This window comes from Megalobrama amblycephala, linkage group LG16 (genome assembly GCF_018812025.1).
Source record: "Megalobrama amblycephala isolate DHTTF-2021 linkage group LG16, ASM1881202v1, whole genome shotgun sequence".
Taxonomy (NCBI): domain Eukaryota; kingdom Metazoa; phylum Chordata; class Actinopteri; order Cypriniformes; family Xenocyprididae; genus Megalobrama; species Megalobrama amblycephala.
The window spans coordinates 26,357,774-26,379,175 of record NC_063059.1 but is presented as its reverse complement, the minus strand read 5'-3'; the positions used below and the strand labels follow the sequence as shown (position 1 = coordinate 26,379,175).

At 38.4% G+C, this 21,402-nt stretch overlaps 1 long non-coding RNA gene across 2 annotated transcripts in view; it reads left to right on the top strand.

Moving 5' to 3' along the window:
- Positions 1-19,831, top strand: part of LOC125248315 — a 184,203-nt gene extending 164,372 nt beyond the window's left edge. The window contains exon 4 of one of the 2 annotated variants that reach the window (XR_007180287.1): positions 18,775-19,831. This is a non-coding gene — a long non-coding RNA (uncharacterized LOC125248315). The remainder of the gene's footprint in view (positions 1-18,774) is intronic. The other variant, XR_007180285.1, reaches the window with a different exon arrangement.
- Positions 19,832-21,402: the final 1,571 nt, after the last annotated feature.

The window sequence follows — 21,402 nt, the reverse complement described above, 5'->3', positions numbered from 1 at the left end:
ATCACCAACATCACCTGATGAGACCAGATCCTCTCAATGTGTGTGCAAAACCAGGCATGGAAATGGCATCCGGCCAATCGGGTTAGTGCTGTATCAGCTGATTCCACTGATGATGTAGAAGCACAGACAGGCCAAAAGAAGCTGAGACGAAGCCAGAACAGGACGTCTGGTGTCTAGTCCACTGTAACAAGAGGTTTTCACACAGCTCAGACAGGCAAAGTGGTACAATTGCTTTATTCACAGAGCTTGCGTATCTCTAAATAATATCAGCTGCGCGCAGATGGGTCCCTGCATCTCGGTACAATGGGATGGTTCAACCTTGCCTTCACTCTAATGCTATGATGGTTGTGATATGAGAAGATTACCACAGCTGCCTTCACCCTACCAACGCATTAATTAGCTTCTTTTCTTCTCTTTCTATTTACAAAAAAAAGAAAAGAAAAAAAAATACATAATTTAGGGCAGCTGTGGTACAAACCTTACATTGGGTGGTGGTCTAATAAATATGTTAAGCACTGTATATTTATGTGCCTAAATCAGAAAGAGTGTAGGGCTCAATGTAGCAACTTCAGGAATGAAAGCCCCACCTTTCAGTTTAAACAGCCAATTGCCTTTTTGATATTGTTTGTTTAAGGCAGAATGTGCATTATATGTGAACCCATTATCTCTTTAAAACACAAATATGATCTCTCTAAAATAAAAATACAAAGGTGCATTTAACTTTATTTCTCTGTATTGCAACTTTTATCGTGCAATGTAACATTCTTATTTCTAACTTCATCTCATGATCACATTTTTTTTTTTTTTTTTTTTAACCCTTGGGTGGAAATAGGCTTCTGTAGTATTAACTATACATAGTTTTAAAGGTGCCCTAGATTGTTTTTTTACAAGATGTAATATAAGTCTAAGGTGTCCCCTGAATGTGTCTGTGAAGTTTCAGCTCAAAATACCCCATAGATTTTTTTTTATTACTTTTTTTAGCTGTCTATTTTGGGGCATCATTAACTATGCACTGATTTTTTCAGCGCGCCGACCCTTTAAGAGATGCGCTCTCTCTGCCCCACGAGCTCTCGACTATATATACATCGCATAAACAAAGTTCACACAGCTAATATAACCCTCAAATGGATCTTTACAAGATGTTCGTCATGCATGCTGTATGCATGCTTCGAATTATGTGAGTAAAGTATTTATTTAGATGGTTACGTTTGATTCTGTGTGAGTTTGAGGCTATGCTCTGTGGCTAAAGCTAACATTACACACTGTTGGAGAGATTTATAAAGAATGAAGTTGTGTTTATGCATTATACAGACTGCACGTGTTTAAAAATGAAAATAGCAACGACTCTCGTCTCCGTGAATACAGTAAGAAATGATGGTAACTTTAACCTCATTTAACAGTATATTAGCAACATGCTAATGAAACATTTAGAAAGACAATTCACAAATATCACTAAAAATATCATGATATCATGGATCATGTCAGTTATTATCGCTCCATCTGTCATTTTTCGCTGTTGTTCTTGCTTGCTTACCTTGTCTGTGCACAGATCCAGCCGTTAATACTGCCTTTCCTTGTCTAATGCGTCAAATGGGCTGGCATTATGCAAATATTGGGGTCATACATATTAATGATCCCGACTGTTACGTAACAGTCGGTGTTATGTTGAGATCCGAGTGTTTTCCGGAAGTCTTTCAAACAAATGAGATTTACATAAGAAGGAGGAAACAATGGGGTTTGAAACTCAATGTATGTCTTTTCCATGTACTGAACTCTTGTTAAATTCAAATTCTGATTCTAGGGCACCTTTAACTAAATAAAGTTTTTGAAGAAAAAACCAACAAATATGATATCATTGTGGTCTGATTTTGACTTATTTTGAAAGTAATTTTGACAAACAAACAGAGATTTCAGTCTTTACAAACAGAGATTTCAGTCTTTCTCCATTCAAATAGATAAGATTTATTACCTGTTGAATTTATTACCTATAGTATTTATTAATATTTCAAATTTTCATATTTTCAGTTTTCATTTTAACTTCAATTTTAGAAATTTTATGTGCATTTATATCTATTTAGATTTATTTTTATTTCAGTTTTAGTTTTAATAATCTTAGGCCCAGTTTCACAGACAGGGCTAAGACTAAGACAGGATTAGGCCTTAGTTCAATTAGAACACTTAAGTAGCTTTTCTAAATGTACCCAGGAAAAAAAAAAAACATCACTGGTGTGCTTTTTGAGACAAAACCATGGCACTGACATATTTTAAAGGTGCCTTAGAATGAAAAATTGAATTTACCTTGGCATAGTTGAATAACAAGAGTTCAGTACATGGAAATGACATACAGTGAGTCTCAAACACCATTGTTTCCTCCTTCTTATGTAAATTTGATTTGTTTAAAAGACCTCTAAAGAACAGGCAAATCTCAACATAACACCGACTGTTACGTAACAGTCGGGATCATTATTATGTACGCCCCCAATATTTGCATATGCCAGCTCATGTTCAAGGCATTAGACAAAGGGCAAAACGTCTGGATCTGTGCACAGCTGAATCATCAGACTAGGTAAGCAAGCAAGGACAATAGCGAAAAATGGCAGATGGAGCAATAATAACTGACATGATCCATGATATCATGATATACTTAGTGATATTTGTAAAATGTCTTTCTAAATGTTTCGTTAGCATGTTGCTAATGTACTGTTAAATGTGGTTAAAGTTACCATCGTTTCTTACTGTATTCACGGAGACAAGAGCCGTTGTTATTTTCATTTTTAAACACTTGCAGTCTGTATAATTCATAAACACAACTTCATTCTTTATAAATCTCTCCAACAGTGTAGCATTAGCCGTTAGCCACAGAGCATAACTCATTCAGAATCAAATGTAAACATCCAAATAAACACTATACTTGTGCGATTAGACATGCTGCATGATGAACACTTTGTAAAGATCCATTTTGAGGGTTATATTAGCTGTGTGAACTTTGTTTATGCTGTTTAAGGCAGTCGCGAGCTCGGGGGAGGGGAGCACGAGAATTTAAAGGGGCCGCAGCCTGAATCGGAGTATATTTAATGATGCCCCAAAATAGGCAGTTAAAAAAATGAATAAAAAAAAAAATCTATTGGGTATTTTGAGCTGAAACTTCACAGACACATTCAGGGGACACCTTAGACTTATATTACATCTTTTGAAAAACATCTGACATCTTATGTCAGTACAAATTGCTTTCAGTTAGCTTACTAGCTTACACCTCTTCTGTGAAACCGGGGGTATGTACTTAAACTTATTTTATTTCTGTTTTAAACTTTTGTTTATATTTTTGAAGTTTAAGTTTTTCATATAATATTTATGTTTTATTTTATTTCAGCTTTCAATAACCAAATAACTATTTTTAATAATTTTACTCTTAGTTAACAATAACAACACTATTTATATACTAGAAAACATGCCTGGAATGAACCAAGATGGCTGACTTGTGAACTGACTTGCCTTAAAGGGACTTTGGCCTACATGTTGCTGAGTTGCTGATTCAGGCATTAACAGTGCTGTCCATGGTCCTAACCCAGTCTGTTCCCAGAGAAAACTCCACAGAGAGACAGATGAATGGCAGTTTTGATTTGATAAAGCCACTGTCAGTTATTGTATATTGATTTATTTTTTGCATATTGCGTCTCTATTATTGTCATCTGTACATTAGCATGTATGAGTAGTGGCTTTGTTTAGATGCACATATGTGTTCATTTGTGTGTATCTAAAGGTGGGGGAGGCGTACGTGCGTGCTTGTGTGTGCGTATATGTGTGTGCAAGCATTCGTGCGTGTATGTGTGTAAATGTGAGAGGAGACACGGGTGGGCGGGAAGGAAGGAGGGGTGGCTTGTTCTAACGGTTCTTTGAAAGAGATAAATGGCTTACAGATGGCCCAATCAATATATTCAAATGAGACATGTAAAGTAGCCGGGCAGCCGTCGGAGATCAGGCATGGACTAGCTGAAAGGCGCACAGCCAAGGAGACCCGAGTCTCTCTCTCTCTCTCTCTCTCTCTCTCTCTCTCACTCTACCTCAAGCACGCACACAGGCGCAGACCTCACTTGCCCTTTGCCCCATCCTAACTGCTTTGAGCAGCTGTTGATGTGCTCAATGTTAAATAAATTTGGATTTGTATGGAAGCTTGGATATAAAAATTTAAGTTTCTTATATGACATTTATTTGTTTTTCACAAATAAATATGTATAAGCATGCTAAATGTGTAAATATTAATAAATGTAAATATATTACTTTCAGGAACTAGCATAATCTGTTTTTTTCCTAGGTGTCTGTTATGTATACAATGAAATTAAAACTGCTTATATGTCATTTGTTTTTCACAAATCGTGGCTCCATGTTATTGAGTAACGAACAGAGAGATTAGCTTCGTGTCTGTGGGTGAGCAGGGAACGGCTATGGCCCTAGGGCAGCCTCCGGGGGAAAAATGTTCCCCTGACACAGATAACATCCAATTCCTCCCCTGTGAAATGCAAAAATCCACCCCGACATCAGCAAAAGTGTTTTATCATCCTGTATCAGATCCTGCCTCTCTTATCGTTTTGTTACACACACTTACACGCAAACGTCCACTTCCTCGAAATCAAATTTGTGCGAAAAAGTAGGAAGATCCTGGCAACTGTTTGTGTTTTTCCCCCCACACAAAGCACCGAACAGCTTTAAGTGCAGCACTGCTTTTGTTTAGTTGTCATAATATAATAATACCTCATGGACAGTGATACAGAGAAATGAATGCAGATGGTGTCCTTGACTAACTGTGTTAATGAAAAATAGGTGATGTTCAATTCATGGCTGACACTATCCCTAGATAGGGGTGAAACACAATGTTAAAGTGGCATGATACCTTTTTAAACACGTTTTCATTGTGTCCACTATGACACTACAGTTAAAGCGAGTCTGAAAACAAGGTGTGAGATGACCTTCAAGGGACACATATTGAGTATCAATTTGAAAAAGTACCACTTATAATGGAAACTGAAATCTGCAGAAAGCTCCACAGATATCTCCAGAATTGGTTTCATGCTCACTGTTCATTTATTAAACTTTTAATAAATGAACACAGATTGATTATGCTTTTAGCTACTAATGATCTGTTTAACATTTTCTGATCTGTTTAAATGCTATTTCAGCAGCTTAAAAATGTGAAAAGCGTTCACAGATGCTGTCTTGACCTGCTTATAACTCTCATTTAGTACAGTATGAACTCATAACTGACCATCTGTACATTAAAACACTAGCTGACAGATATATTATTACCTTAAAAATGAATGTGCTAACCTGTATGGATTCTGATAGTGGTAATGATGGGATACTGTCGGACGTCTTGCCTCCTGTATGAGAGATTCTTGTCTTGCCCTCTGTCTGCTAACCCAGTAAAAGGGTCCTTGGCCTATTAATTGCCTTGACAGTGATAAAGGAAACAGAGGGGGATGCTATTTGTCTTTAATGCAATACCTCGCATATTACCCAGAGACAAATTGAAAGTGTTTCCTAACATGAGCTGCTCTCATTTTTCTCCCAGCCTTCGAGAAGGTGAACGAGGTAGGTCATGGGTAGAGACTTGAGGGTGTTTGGGGCACCGGTGGAATGTTTTTGCACCTCATTCTTTCTCGTGTCACCACGGAAGAGACCTGAATATGTGTGTGCCGAACGTATGTGTGGGGCCAGCACCTGTGAGCTGCCAGGGGTCAAATGTCAAGGAGAGGGCAGGCCCTAAGTGGCTAGAGGGTGTTTTGGGGGGTTCGAAACAAACGGAAGAGAGAAAGGGCTGTTCCTCTGTGAAATGACCATTGTTAATCCTGCCAGAGACACGTGGCCTCCTGTCCAGTCCTCTGTTCTGTGAGTCCGCCTACTCACAAAGATGCTTCACTCAGCTGCTGACCTTGGCTTGCCCTGCCTTACAAAAGCAACAAAGATGAATGCCTATTTGGTGAGCCGCTCACACCATTATCTTCCACACTTGTCATTTCCTTGAGTGGCTCGTCCTAACGTGACCTGCAGGTCTGTCCTTTCTCTTTCTGCATAATGTCCACATCTATAAACTCCTTTCTGCAATATAAACAGGCTCGGTTTTGCAGGGTTGCTAAGCATCCTTAGTTCATCAAGTATGTAAAACTGTTTCTTTTTTGCACTGCATCCCTATTCACTTTTAAATTAAGCATCAAAATGGATCCTTCTCCATCTTTGAAGTGTTAGCGATCCTTTATATTTTTAGTTGTAACACCAACACCAAAGGTTGAATAGGAAAATCTACATTCATTTGGTCATCCTCTGGTTCATTTTCATGGTTTTACATTCACTGTTATAATAAGTTGCCAATATAGTTCTGTCATGACAAGTGTCAGAAGATCGGTTTGGAAATAGAGGTAATGGATAGAAGTAATAGGATATGGCATTGTTAATGTATTTGGTCTTGGCAGAATAGATCTGCTACGCTGCTGCAGAGCAAGTACCGAGACTTGCTACTGCCAATTCACAGACATTGCTGTGAGCATGTAAGAGATACCTCTGCTGTAACATACATGAATTAACCCCATAGCAGATCTATACAGGTGGAGCTGGGGAAGGAGGAGGGTTTCTGAAAGCAACACTACCGGTATTTGTTTGAATTTTGAGCTGCAGCTTATTGGCTGCTGATGCAAATGAGTAAAAGAGCTATCAGCCTGTGCCATCTAGAGTTTCATGCCAGAACTAGGTAATAATGCCCTTTATAACATTTTTAAATCCCATTGCAGCATAATTCATAAAGTATTGACTTTATACAACTGAATTTAAAATGATTTATTTGTGATTTTGTTCTGAACCCTAGTATGGATGGAAACTATGGTGATAAGTGATTAATGTTTTATTTCAAACACTATATTTGAAGTTTTAAAAAAGTTCATTTGTTTATACAAGAAAGAAACAACCGAAACATGTTTTTGTATTCTGTATTAGAGCAGTGTTTTATTTATTTATTACTGACCAATGAGTGCCATGACAAGCCGTCAAAGCTGATCTAAAAACGTTTGTCTGTGCCGCATAAGACTTTATCACATTCAAAAGAGTCTGATATTCAATCAATGCAGATTAAATTGCCCAAGGTAAGACTATCTTTTCTAGTTCTCACATTCTGAGGAAAAAGCTAAATACGATTATGCATATGGGCAAATTATGCAGAGGATAGTATTAATATTCCATAATTATTTGACAGGATATACTTACACACCGATTAGCATATCAGCAAGACCAGACAAAGATAGAGAGGTAGTGAGTGAGAAATGAAAGGGGAACATTGCGAGATAAGAGGCTTCCCCAGTTCTTCCACATGGATACACACACACACACACACACACAATCCCTAAATGTAGATCAAGAGCCGGGACACTAGGGGGTTGTGCCAACAACGTGTTTCCTGACCTCCTCAAGAATATGTGCATATATATATTTTGTTTTATTTTGTGCAATTTTATAAATTAATTAATTGTTTAAAGATTGTTAATTAATTATAGTCACAATTTCTATTTTTCATTTGAGCCTAAGCATTTAGGTTTTTAATTTAATGAGAAACAAATTAAATCGAGTATGTCAAAACTTTTAACTGGTAGTTGCTGGATACTAAACATGTAATGCTACAAAGAAGGCATCTCTTGTTTTTGCAGTATAAAAACTGCAGGAGTGCAGTTCGGCTCTTGTCATTGAAAGGAACTTGTAGATAAAGTGCTGACTGTCTGTGCTGGGCATCTGAGATCTCTGTATCTCCATGTTTTTCTGTGTATAGTAATACGTCTATCTGTCCTCACGCGTGTCGTATTGGCTCCCTGCTGTCGATACCCACAGTGTGGTGTTGTCCTGACTAATGCACTTCTGGTTAGTGCATACATCATTGCCAATTGCAATTGCCGTATTGATTATCATCATCACAGGAATCTTAAATCACATAGACTTATATCAGACAAGAGATGTTTGCAACACTTATTTGCTTGCAGGTGGTCCAGCTCTGTGTGTGAAAATATTCTTTTATTGCGCTTGATTTGTGCATTTATTATGCTTTAAGCTATTCTAATATATTTCACTTCAAGTTTTAGTGTTTAATAATTAGCTTGAAGGGAATTCAGACATGGTGTGCATCATATAAAACATTACAAGAGCTAACAGCGTCATTTTTTCAAGTCAGCTTTGCATTTTGTTCATTTGTCACACAAATAAATATCAATATCCATCTGTTGTTGTTAGCTGCCTTTACCTAGAGTTTCTCTTAATATACTGCTTCTATTTTTGCCTTACCATTAAGAAGTGACAATGCTCAAATCTATGGAGGGAATGTGATTTTGTCAGCTGTGATATCCAGCTCAAATGCGAGCTCTGATACGGCCCCAGAGGATATCAAGCCTCCGACACATGAGTCCGTAATTTTCTGCTTCCACGTGCAGGATGCCATAATAATCAAACTAAAATGACTTTGTAACTACCCCATCTCTTTTGTACGGCTTCACTCATGCCCACTGCCCTAATTGAATCACCACCGAGTCACTGTATCAATTCTAACTTTGGTATTAGGGTTTAATCAGGCATGCCGGGGACCAGCTTGGTGAGGTGAGGGGGTCCTTTGTGTGGCGCCCATCTGTTTGTGACACAAGGCCCAGTTGGGACCCAGAGGGTGCAGCCAAGACAAAAAAAAAAAAAAAAAAATAGACACAGACACCCTCTTCGATGGCTCAGAGTAGGTGCTAGTACCTCCACCTTCCCCAAATGCTCTTTATATATTTCTCACAAGGCATACAGCCTGCCAGACACCCAGAATCTCTTTTGTAGAATTTGTATACTTTGTTCCCCTCTGCGGGCTTCCTGCCTAATATTTTTGCATGGCAGCTCATTGGGTCTGTGATATTGCAGCGACTGCTATTACAGACCAGTTGGGGAGGGCTGCTTTATTTGTCCCTTCAGTTGCAATTGATTGTGACAGTGGTGTTGCCCCCTGCCCCGCCTGTGTGGGAGGAAAAGGATGGGGCTTAAAGGAGGGGGTGCCGTTTAGGTTGGCTCCAATTTGACTCTCCCATCACTCAGCCAGGGTCATGACCCCACTGTAAACGAGGCTGAATGCTTAGGCCAGAAGGGTGCACTGTAGATACCTGATTTTGATGTGAACTAGACTGATCAGCAATGGAGGACACTATCTCTCACTTGCACTGGGATGCTGAGGACATTAGCCATTTTTCCATGAGGTAGCGCTGAGCAGTGCCTCCCGCAGAGAGAGCCTGTCCTGGCTCAGCAGGTGTAGCTGATCATGGTGCTCGGAGCGTAAGACTGGAAGAGCACAGCCACAACCCAAACAAATGGTGTTACAGGCTGTCGACACACACTCCCATATGGATATGGACACTTTTTTCATACTAATGTGACTTTCAGTAGTGTATTTGAATTTTTAAACTTGGCAGTGGGGTTTAGTGGGAGGGAATTGGTTGATTTGTTCAGTTTATATTAATCAAATAGATGACAAGAAAATAAAATACTTATTGTAATATTATTCAGGTCCAATTTGTATTTGTTAATGCATTATGTATCATGAGCTAAGAATAGTTTTTGTGCGTTTGTTAACATTATTTTATGCATAAATTAATGTTTTGATATTTCAAGTTAATATATTGCAAACAAACATGGATTGACAATGAAAAAAATATTGTATTTATAAAATAGTATTAACCTACGGGTCTGTAAGATGTTTTAATGTTTTTGAAATAAGTCTCTTATTCTCACCAAGGCTGCATTTATTTTATCAAAAACAGTAAAAAAATAATAATAATAATAAAAAAAAAAAGTAAAATATATAGTAAAAAAAATATATAGATAGTAAATGTATATAAAAATAATAGTAATATTGTAAAATATTATTACAACTTTAGTTAATAGTTAAAATTAGTTAATTTATTTTAAAATGTAATTTATTTCTGTGATGAAGCTGAAGTCTTCAGTTTCACATGATCCTGCAGAAATCATTCTAATATGCTGAATATGTATATTGGTAACACATATTATGGGGAACTATTCTCACTTTTAACTAGTTGCTTATTAGCTTGCATATTGGCTGTTTATTAGAACTTATAAATCACATATTAATGCTTTATTCTGCATGACCTTATTCTAAATCCCTAAAGCCTGCCCCACACCTAAACTTAAACGCTACAACAATTACCTTACTAACTATTAGTAAGCAGTAAATTAAGAGTTTGAGGCAAAAGTCGTAGTTAATAGAGAATATGTGTTCCCCATACCATGTATGGTCAGTTCATTATACCTAATGCATTAACTAAAGTTAACAAATGTAACCCTATTGTAAAGTTTAATAAATGTGAATTCATTTGTGCATCATACTGGTTTAAAAAACACACATCTCATCTGTCTGGCAGCATAAATTCTGTGTAGAGTGTATATGTAAATGGTTTAGAGTTCTGAGCACAGTAGATCTGTACATCAATCAGTAGGATGTTTACACTGGCAAGTCTCATTCTCATGTTTACACATTCCCTCAAGGCAAAAAGCTCTTACCACAGACTGTTGGTAGTTAGTCACAGCTTACTGCCAAGTTCATCGAGGGATGTGTGGAAAGGTTGGAAAAGGTTAGGATGATGCTTTCCTGTTGAGAAGCACTGGCATGGTCTGCCTTGCAGATGGAGGGGATGGGTGGCTGTCACGGCCCCACTCAAGCAGTGGGTGATGTGACTGTGGGTGTGGGTGTGTGCTCGTGTATGTGCGTGTCTGGGTATCTACGTACAAAGTGGTGAAAGTGTGCTAGAGTGAATCCGAATGGCCCTCTACAGTCTCCTCCTCAGCCGGGCCCCATATGCCGGTCCACGCTGCCCTCCCACCCCTCCTTCTCCTCCTGGCCTGCCCTCCCTGTCTACACTGGCTGCACAAATTAGCACAATGTGCAGGCAGGGCTCCTCAGCTGGCCTCCACACCCCACTTGACATGGGCCTGACCTCTCCAGTGTGTGCCTCTCTGGCCCGACTGGGCCCTCTCTGGCTGCCTGTCACTCCCACAGCCCGCCCTGGCTTCGCCAGCTAAGGGGGTGGGGTGGGGGCGGGATACAGACTGCCAGGTCTGGGTGAGGAAGTGGGGATAGATGGGAACATACAGGGGCGGCAGACTTTTGAGGAGCCTCTGGGTCAATTAAATTCACATTGTGGATAAATGATTTGCAAATGATATACAAACACGTAAGTGTCTTTGAGAGCTCTTTCTCATTGCCTATTAACAAGTGAACTAAAAGCAGGGCTCATCTGCCAATACACTGTAGACAGACACTAACCTCTACAGGACACTGATAAACCAGACTGTCAGTGATGCTAAAACCAGCCCAGTCTTCCATTGTTTCGATAAACAGGTAGTCCTGCTCCAATCCAACACCATATATTGAGGCCTTACTATAGACTACTTGCTATGATGATTATTTCGTTATAATTAATATTTAAAAATTAAATCTCTCTCTCTCCATATATATATATATATATATATATATATATATATATATATATATAATGTCATTATTTTTGTTATATGTATATATATTGGTCAAAGACGTATAAGGTTTTCAAAGTAGCAAAAAATAAAACAGCAATTACAATTTTTTATGTTCATTGGAGTGTCACTTATGCCCTTATATTAGATATATTCAAGAATAAAGCCAATAATAAATTTTTTTTGTGACTGATATGAATGTACCCTAAAATGACATTCAGTATAACACTATGGAAAATGGGCATAAAATTATTATTTTTAACAAACACTTAATCACAAGGTTATATGACTTGTAGAAATATAGCTACCCAGAAAAAAATGACATTATTTTATTTTGAATACCACATATTTGATGCGTGACAGGTACAACTCAAAATTCATTTATTTTTTTTTAACAAATACTTCCTGTCTTATACTTACACAAAAAATGCTAAAATCTAGTAAAAGTATATTTCACTTCATCCTTTGAGATTTGTTTTCATCTCTCCAAGTCAATAAAACAAAATTATTGTATTTTAATATAAAATACTGGTGTTGTACTGTATGACAATAATTTGTTACCCTGAATGACACGTATCACTACGGCCTAAAAATATAGATTAAATGTGAGTCCTTCAGCAATTACAGTACTGATCCTATGAACTATTATTAGTAGCAGCAATAGTATTTTTCTTTTAGCTATTTTTTAAGTTATAAAACTGTGTAAAAATACGTCACACACATAAAGAACATGGATTTTTATACGCAGCATAGTTTATCTGACGCAAGAGGTACAATTTCATTTATGTAGGATTAAATCAGCATTGAACATTTCAAACAAAGCTATTACAAATCATTTCAGAAACATTGTGCTAAAAAAAACATTAAAAAAAACTTCCTTGAAATCATCACAAATTGGATATCTTTCGCAAAGTAATATCACAACATTACATCACATCAGGTATTTTCAACATCACATTGAGTCCTTGTATGGATTGGTGGATGATCAGGATAGACATCCTTCTTTCTTCTCTGATAACTAAAAAATTAAATTTGATAGTTATGACACTGGTTCAGAATATGATTTGCATCCATTAAAAGTTATTAATAGTCCATTAATAGTAGGTTATAACACTTAATCAAAGTATAAAAGTTAAACCAACAGTCTGGACAGTCTCAAAAGTGCCCCAAATATGAAGCAACTATTAGCTAATATAATTCATAATCAATTTTAATCCATAATTGTATGTGTGTAATATTATATTAACTAAAATAATCCATCAGTTATACCTTAACTACAGGTATAATTAGACAATTGCATCTACAGGATAAAGATAATGTGTCTTGAAATACCTTAAAATGCCATAAAATAGTTTAATATGACAATATTCAGTTTTCATACAGCAAGTAAATATGAATTGCATGATTTAGATGTTGTAAATTACTGAAAACGTGTGATAACAAAGCCACTGTCATTCAGCATAATGGGTGACATTGTGGTATAACATGAAACTTTTGTTGACAAAAGCGTGATACTGAAGGACAGATTTCATACATGAACATATTTAACAGGCAGTGCCTCGGTCACCTATATAAAGTAATGGCCTTTACCTATAAAGATCATCCTTAATTTTCATATTTAATATATCTTTTTATAAAATAATAACATTAAAAGTATTTTTTCTGTGTTGAGAAAATATTGAGTTGTGACATCAGGTCTAAACAAATGCAACTTATTTATCATGGATAAATTTATGCTTATTTGATTGTACAGATAAAATATGATCACTTTATGTATTTTTATGTGATGCTGTATCTCTATGATCTCTGAGGTGCTGGAGACACATGCACACACATGGAAACATTCATCAAGCAGACACGCTCCAGTCTTGAGGGCGTATACAGGAGGTTGAGTGCGTGTGTCTGTTTGTGCGCATTCATGTGCTTGAGTGAAAGGCGTGTAACAGTCCCTCTGCCTGCTCCCTGAGGAGTAGATGATACTAAAGACACTAAACGGGACCCTGGCGGTGAGAGGAGGGAGGAGGGGTGGGGGGCTGCCTTAGCCCTGTGCCATTCTGCTCCTTTACAACTTTACAAAATAGGCTTTTAATTTTGCTGAGCGGCTGGGGCGTGTGTGTCCTGCCTGCATCAATCATCATCATGGGGCTGCAGGCGCGGGTCTGCTCCCTCGGGTCTGCTCTCCTTCTGCAGCCTGGAGCTTGCAACATGCATTCTCTCTCTTTCTCTCTCCTGCTCCGTGGCCTTGGCTGCCCACAGCGCCGCTCTGTGTTGTACCGTGGTGGATTCAGCTCCAGCAGGTGTAACAGAGTGAGTGTGATCATCCAGAATGCAGGATATGAGAGGTGGCTTCCCCTGTAGAACATCTGCATCCAGCAGACGCCTTGACTGAGATTCATTCAGATTGTTTCACTCCCTCATTCATGATTGGAAATGTCAAGGTTGAAGTAAACAAAGTACAAACCACCCAAAAGGTAAAATCTGTTGACATACGTTAAAGGGTTAGTTCACCCAAAAATTCTGTCAGTTATTACTTACCCTCATTCCGTTCCACACCCGTAAGACCTTCGTTCATCTTCGGAACACAAATTAAGATATTTTAGTTGAAATCCGATGACTCAGTTAGACCTTCATAGGGAACAATGACATTTCCTCTCTCAAGATCCATAAAGGTACTAAAAACATATTTAAATCAGTTCATGTGAGTACAGTGGTTCAATATTAATGTTATAAAGCGACAAGAATATTTTTGGAGCGCCAAAAATACCAAAATAACGACTTATTTAGTGATGGACGATTTCAAAACACTGCTTTATGAAGCATCGGAGCATAAATGAATCAGTGTATCGAATCATGATTCGGATCGCGTGTCAAACTGCCAACGGCTGAAATCATGTGACTTTGGCGCTCCGAACAGCTGATTCGATACACTGATTCATCTGTGCTCCGAAGCTTCCTGAAGCAGTGTTTTGAAATCGGCCATCACTAAATAAGTCGTTATTTTGTTTTTTTGGCACACCAAACATATTCTCATCGCATTATAATATTAATATTGAACCACTGTACTCACATGAACCGATTTAAATATGTTTTTAGTACCTTTATGGATCTTGAGAGAGGAAGTGTCATTGCTCCCTATGGAGGCCTCAAGGAGCCATCGGATTTCAACAAAAATGTCTTAATTTGTGTTCTGAAGATTAACGAAGGTCTTACGGGTGTGAAACGGCATGAGGGTGAGAAATAAATGACAGAATTTTCATTTTTGGGTGAACTAACCCTTTAAAGAAATAGTTCACCTAAATATGAGAACTTAATTATTTACTTACTCTAATCTCTGTGTGCTGTTATTTGTTTATTTATTTGCTTATTTATTTTGTATTTTTGTGTTAGCACTGGTATAGATGTTTAAAATAACTATAATTATTAGTCATACAATGACTGTCAAGCTCACAAAAGAACATAAAAACCCACAACAGTATCATAAAAGTAAACCATAAAACTCCCCTGCTGAAAAATAAACTGCTTAGACCAGCCTAAAGTGGTTTGCTGGTCTCCCAAACTAGTCAGTTGTCTGGTTTTAGAGGTGTTTCGGGCAGCTGGTGAGGCTGGGAGACCAGCTAGAATATCTGAAGACCAGTTTGGCCAGCCTGGAAGATCTTCTTAAATACATTTAGGCTGGTTTAAGCATTTTTCAAGCAGTGTTGTGCTGACCAAAATCTGAATTGTTATTCACTGATAATCTTGCTACTCAATGCTCATGTGTAACCCATATTCAAAAGCTATTTTTAAGTCTGGATGTGGGCTAATTATTGTTGGTGTCACAGGGCTTGAATTTCGATTTATTCATTCCCACAGATTTTTTTGTGCGCAACCATAAAGCCGCAACTCAGTATATTGAGTTCTTTTTAGCTGCTTATTGCGCTTAAACAGTCAAATACACACAAAATAATGTCAAAATGCCGGTCTTGGTCAGTATTCACATAAACACAGTCAGTTATGTTTTAAGTGAACGTAAACGGTTGAGAAAGAAAACGCATGTGTAACAGTATAATGGAATCGTGTGTCAGGTCTTAAAGTGACAGCAGCCTAATATACCTGCTGCAAAATTAGGAGACAATATTAATATACAGTATGGCAGTTTTTCCCCTTTTTACTGTTAGTAACAACAGCAGTGACATTGACTACTTTTGTGTTTCTATGAGCAAAAATAACATTATATGGGTGAAACAACATGATATTGGCAAACAGCGGGAGGCTTACCTGTACTTTTACCTCACGTTATATAATTCAGAGTCAGTGCAGCCTTGCTGTGGCCTCTGGGTGTCCGGGTGACATGAAGCACTGTGCTGCTCTCAAAGGGCAGATGGAGTGGCAGAGGGCACACGCCTCAGGGCATGACTGATCTAGGACACTGGCGAGTATACACTTCTGTTAGCAAACATAGCCAAGATCACAAAGGCACACATACTCTGACAAGATCCATGGCAGCGTTCACACATTTCACAAAACGAGACAAGTATAAATGAGAAACAATCCACAGTTATTGTGTTGTTCCCTTTGCAACCCCATAAGCAAAACGATTATACAAGAGTCTCCGTCTGACACCAAAACAAACACGAATGAAAATGGGTCGGTGAAGAGCCAAGGATGTAAATCTCTTTAAGTACATCAAATGATCCATGATGAATCTGTAGGCGTCCGTACACAACATACGGCGGTACCAGTCGGCAGCTCTAAAGCGAGGGTTTAGTTTAGATTATACGCAAAAATGGGATGTAACATCTTTCAATAAGTGAGCTAAACGTGGAAGGAACTTGGCACAAGTATAGAACTGATATGCTGCCTAATTAGGTTATGAGACTAATCTGTGTAGATTATTTTGAAGCTGTGATTAGCAAACATATACCCATATGTTTAGGTATCTGTGGACAGAGTAATGTAAACGATTAGCCGACAAATTACAAACCCTATTTTGGGAGGAAAAGAAAAATGGAAATGGGGTGGCACGGATGACGACTCCTTCATTTTGACTGGTAACAGTAATTCACTAACAGCATGAGGTGAATGTCTGATTGCTAGACAATGAGAGCAGTGAAGTGTGTTACCGGTCATGTAACACATCTCAACTGTACTCACGCTTGACATGGAACAGAGTGTGTCTCTCTTTCTCATTCTTTCTCGGTCCCTGTCTCTTCTTCTCCTTGTTTCTTTTCTTTGACTTTCCTCCAGCCCCCCCATCACCCTCCAAACCCACTTTCTCTCTCTCTCTCTCTCTCTTCTCGTCTCGACTGCCGGGGGCTCTAATCTGATAAAGTGAGCCGAGAGGTGTGATAAGGGCGAGCCGAGAGCAGCAGGCCCCCCTTGCCAGGCCGTTTAGTATGCATAGACCTCAGCTATCTGCTCTGCTGCACCTTGACTCCCACTGATCAGCCTCCCTGACAACAACCCCCCCATTCCCTCCGCCCCCATCAAGCACATGCCCCTAACAGCACCCTCTTGCCCTGGGGGAGAGAGAAAGGGGAGGGCTGGGACACAGGTGGAGGGAGGAGACCCGGTCTGTAGCGGCCCATAACTCAGAAATACCCCTATTCCACCAAAACGGTGCAGCAACCAATGCCCAATCAAGTAAAAGTGGGTCTGGACCTTTATAACAATTCATATAAAATGGCGAAATCATATGATGTTGTACGAAAGCGTACATATTTGATAGTTTTTTAAAATCATTGTTCAGTTAGGAGGTTGGACTTTATGGGTAGGATTAGGTTGTTCTTTTTATGTACATGCACATGTACATTACAGTTTTTTCATGTCCTACAAATTATTACTACTTTTTGAGACTGAGATGAACCAGTAACATACAAGGCCAAGGTTAGAAAATTTTGAATCAACACCACATCAAAATATAAGACTAGATTGTACTAGATTGCTCCCTTAATATACAGTAAATGTGTCTTCATAGACTTCATAGATATGATGTGACACACATTTAGTTGACAAACACATTTGTATTTTTCGTTTCACTGCTAGAGCCACTTTATCTCCTCTGTACATCTGAAGTGAATATATTTTATTTGTCAGTTGATTGACTTTTATTTATTATATATTTAAGTGACCAATGTTACATCAAAGATAGCTTGAATACAATGATGAATACAATATTTATTTTCCAGTTAAAATATCTAAAAACAAAAAAAAATCTTAAAAAACAACATACATTTCCTTGAGAAGCAACACTCCATAACATTGTGTTTTATGTAAAATAAGTTAAAAGCAAGTGAATATTCACTTGTATTAAATATACAATTTATAAAAGCATATCTAGCATATTTAGTGTTGCTTCTCAGGTAAATCTCTCTAATTTTAAGGATTTTTAGATTTTTTTTTTTTTTTTTAAATATTGATCAAACTCATTAAGAAGTCATTTTTTGCAGTGTAAAATCGAGTTGTCAAAAGTACCGACTTCGATACTAATCGGTACTGAAATTTAAAAATTTGATGCTTTGAGCGGATTCGTAAACACCTCTGATTGGCCATTGTGTTGACGCGCTCATCGGATATGTCTGTGATTGGCTACAATGATCAACACATGGGAGCATTTGAAAGCACATGGAAGTGTTTGAATTTGAAAGCGGGCGTCTGTCAGAGGACAGGTCTGCGATAGACACCTGCTTTCAAACGCTCCCGTGTGTATCTGTGTAAGTGCTCGGTGACGAGCGTCATTGGTGACTATTTACAACGTTTTTGAGGTGCTGATCAATCACAGACATATCCGATAAGCGTGTGAACACAATGGCCAATCAGAGGTGTTTACGAATCCGCTCAACAGTGCTCAAAGCGTCACATTTTTAAAATTTAAGTTCCGACGCGGTACTAAAGTCGGTACTTTTGACAACTCAAGTGTAAATTAAAGACTGTCAAACATTAATATAGTCTGTTGCGTCATTTTTCACCTCTCAAGTCAGTGAAAATGTAGACCGTTTCTAATAAAGGTTTGCAGATCCGCTGGTCGAGCACAGGCTCCAGCACCAGCCTTATTTTAGGTGAAAAAAGTCCATAATGACCTGCTAAAAGTGCATATCTGTCTCAGTATATCTTGTTATCCTCTCACTCTCGTTACTAATTGATTGCTCTACTTTCTTTGTATGTTTGTTATATGTTGGCACAGTTTCCAATCATTTTGCTTTTTCCTCTGTTTCTCTTTCTCTCCTCCTTCCTGTCTTGTCTTCCTCCCACTAGTCCCTGCGCTGCCACTCACCTGGGAGGCGTGCTGCTCAGTGATAATGGCAGTGGGAGAGCCAGAAGCGGCTATCCGCCTCCGGTGATGCTGAAATGGGATTTGGGCTGTGTTCGGGCGGAAGAGGTTATTACGGATCAGGGGGGCCTGGTTTTGAAGCGGAGCTGAACTGGGCCGCGGTACAACTACAACCGCTGGGATGTCTGTTAGCTTTCCTCACTAACAATAGCAGATAAGACAAAAGTGGTTGTTTGCCGTCTCTCTCTTACACACTGGCCCATTAAAGGTGTGCTGTTATCTGATAAGCCGTGAGGGGTGTGATCACCTACACACACAAATACACACCTCCAGTCCCTCATTCAGGTGCTCGCTTGTGACCTCAAACCCGTCTCGCTCGGTCCACGGTGCAACCACTGAAAGAGAGAGAAACTAGGGTTGTTTTGTGGCTCTGTTTTTTTTCCCCGTTGTTTTGCTCCCGTTCAAGTACTCTCCTAGCTTATTTTCCTTTATTCTTATCGTTCCATCTGGCTGCTAGTCACACATTAATCTAAATTCCAAACAGGGTTCCTCCAGTGGCGTTATCAACTCGCCGTTGATGTGAGCGTTGGCCCAGGAGAGGGGACGCGGGCAAAAGGGGGAAAAAACAACACACAGCACAACAAATTGATGTGGATGTGGGAGTGAGTGAGTGAGTGAGTGAGAGAGAGAGAGAAAGAGAGAGCTTGCATGCATGCTGACTATTGCGCCAAGCTGCATCATGACTTCAGCACAGGTGTGAGACATAATTACAGGTATAAAAATTTTCTCAGAAGACTGTCTCTATATAATTCGCATAATATATTCCCATTGCACGTTTTTTTGTCTATAAATATATTACATTGCTGTCCACTTACGATGGTGTAAAATAAGGTAACGGTTGTATACACTTATCTGCAAAAGAATCACATAGATTGAACAATATTAACCTAAAATTAAACATTTTCCCAATATGTTGAATATTTTGAATTCAAAAGTTGTTGGTTGTGACTTTTAATAAAACAACAACAACAACAACAACAAAAAAATCAACTAAAAAAATAATAATAATAATAATAATATTATATAGTACAGAATAATAATAATAATTGTTATTTATTTATCACTCAGATTTAAATTTTTCATCTAAATGTAAACATAAATAAACATATTTTCACAACATATTGTAATATTCTCGAAGCCCAAAATCAAAAGTTGTCGGAACTTGTGACTTTTATTAAATTAACTGCAACAAAAAGAAATCAAGTACAAAAAAACAACATAATATTTATTTATTAAATTATTTATTTTTTGCAATCGCAAGTTATGTCAGAATTGCGAGAAATAAACTCACAATTGCAAGAAATAAAGTCAGAATTGCGACTTATGTCAGAATTGTGAGATATAAACAATTGCGAGAATAGTCGGAATGGTGAGATATAAACCCACAATTACGAGAAATAAAGTCAGAATTATATATTGTGAGTTATAATGTCAGTACTGCGAGATGTAAACTCTTTTTCTAGCAATTGCGAGATATAAACTCGCAGTTTATAAACTTGTGACTTCTTTTCTCAGAATTGTGAGATATATAGTCCAATTCTGAGGAAAAAAAGTTTATATCTTGCAGTTCTTACTTTATAATATGCAACTGCAAGTTTACATCACACAATTCTGACTTTATAACTCGCAGTTATATCACGTAATTCTGAAAAAAAAAGTCAGCATTGCAAGATAAGTCACAATTATAGGCCTACCTTTTTTATTTTTTATTCATTGGTGGAAACAAGCTTACATAACATGAGGGTAAGTAGATGATTACAAAATTTACATTTTAGGTAAACTAACCCTTTACGCTACATGGGTGACAGGGGCACCAAGAGCACAATGTCTGTTTTTTGGACTTGCTGTATGGGCTTGCAGAAGGGTGCCTCTGAGTGGTATTACCACACTGAGCAGGGGTGCTCATGCTGGGCTGGGGCTAAGCTGAACTGCCCCCTTTCCTGTCCTGACAAACTGGGCTGATAAAGTCGCCCTGGAGCTGTGTCGCGTCTTTAAATTGGTCCCTGGTTGTCTCCCCTCAGGTTCTGGCTCAGGTAGACTCCCAGAGAACTGCCAGGGGGAAGTTCACTGTAATCTACAGATTTAGCAGCAGGGTGCCGCACATTCTTCTGCCAGTGCCGTCCGGAGTTAAATAGGACCTACTTCTCTTCCCTGCGTACTAAGGCCCTGTGTGTCTGATGTTTCATTTCACACTCACTTTGCGAAGACAAAGCCAATGATTTGACAATTACATCTATAGAATTAACCCTATTGTTTCCACATCGTGTTTGGCTATAAATGTTTGTTTGTTTGAATTCTTTTCATTCATCCCTTTACCATTTAGGTCAGAGCTGGAATAATTAGGGCTGTACTGAAAACTAATAATGTTATGGATTAATGTGGGAGAACTTGACAGAAGCACATCATTGAGTGGGACAAATCCATGATATAAATTGGCAGACAAAGCACAAGGCAGTCAATACGGATTACAGCTAAGCCTCTCTTCTTTGCCGGCGTTTGGACTGGCATTGATAGGCTCTCACAGGTCTGCAAGCCCACACTCTGCCGGACAG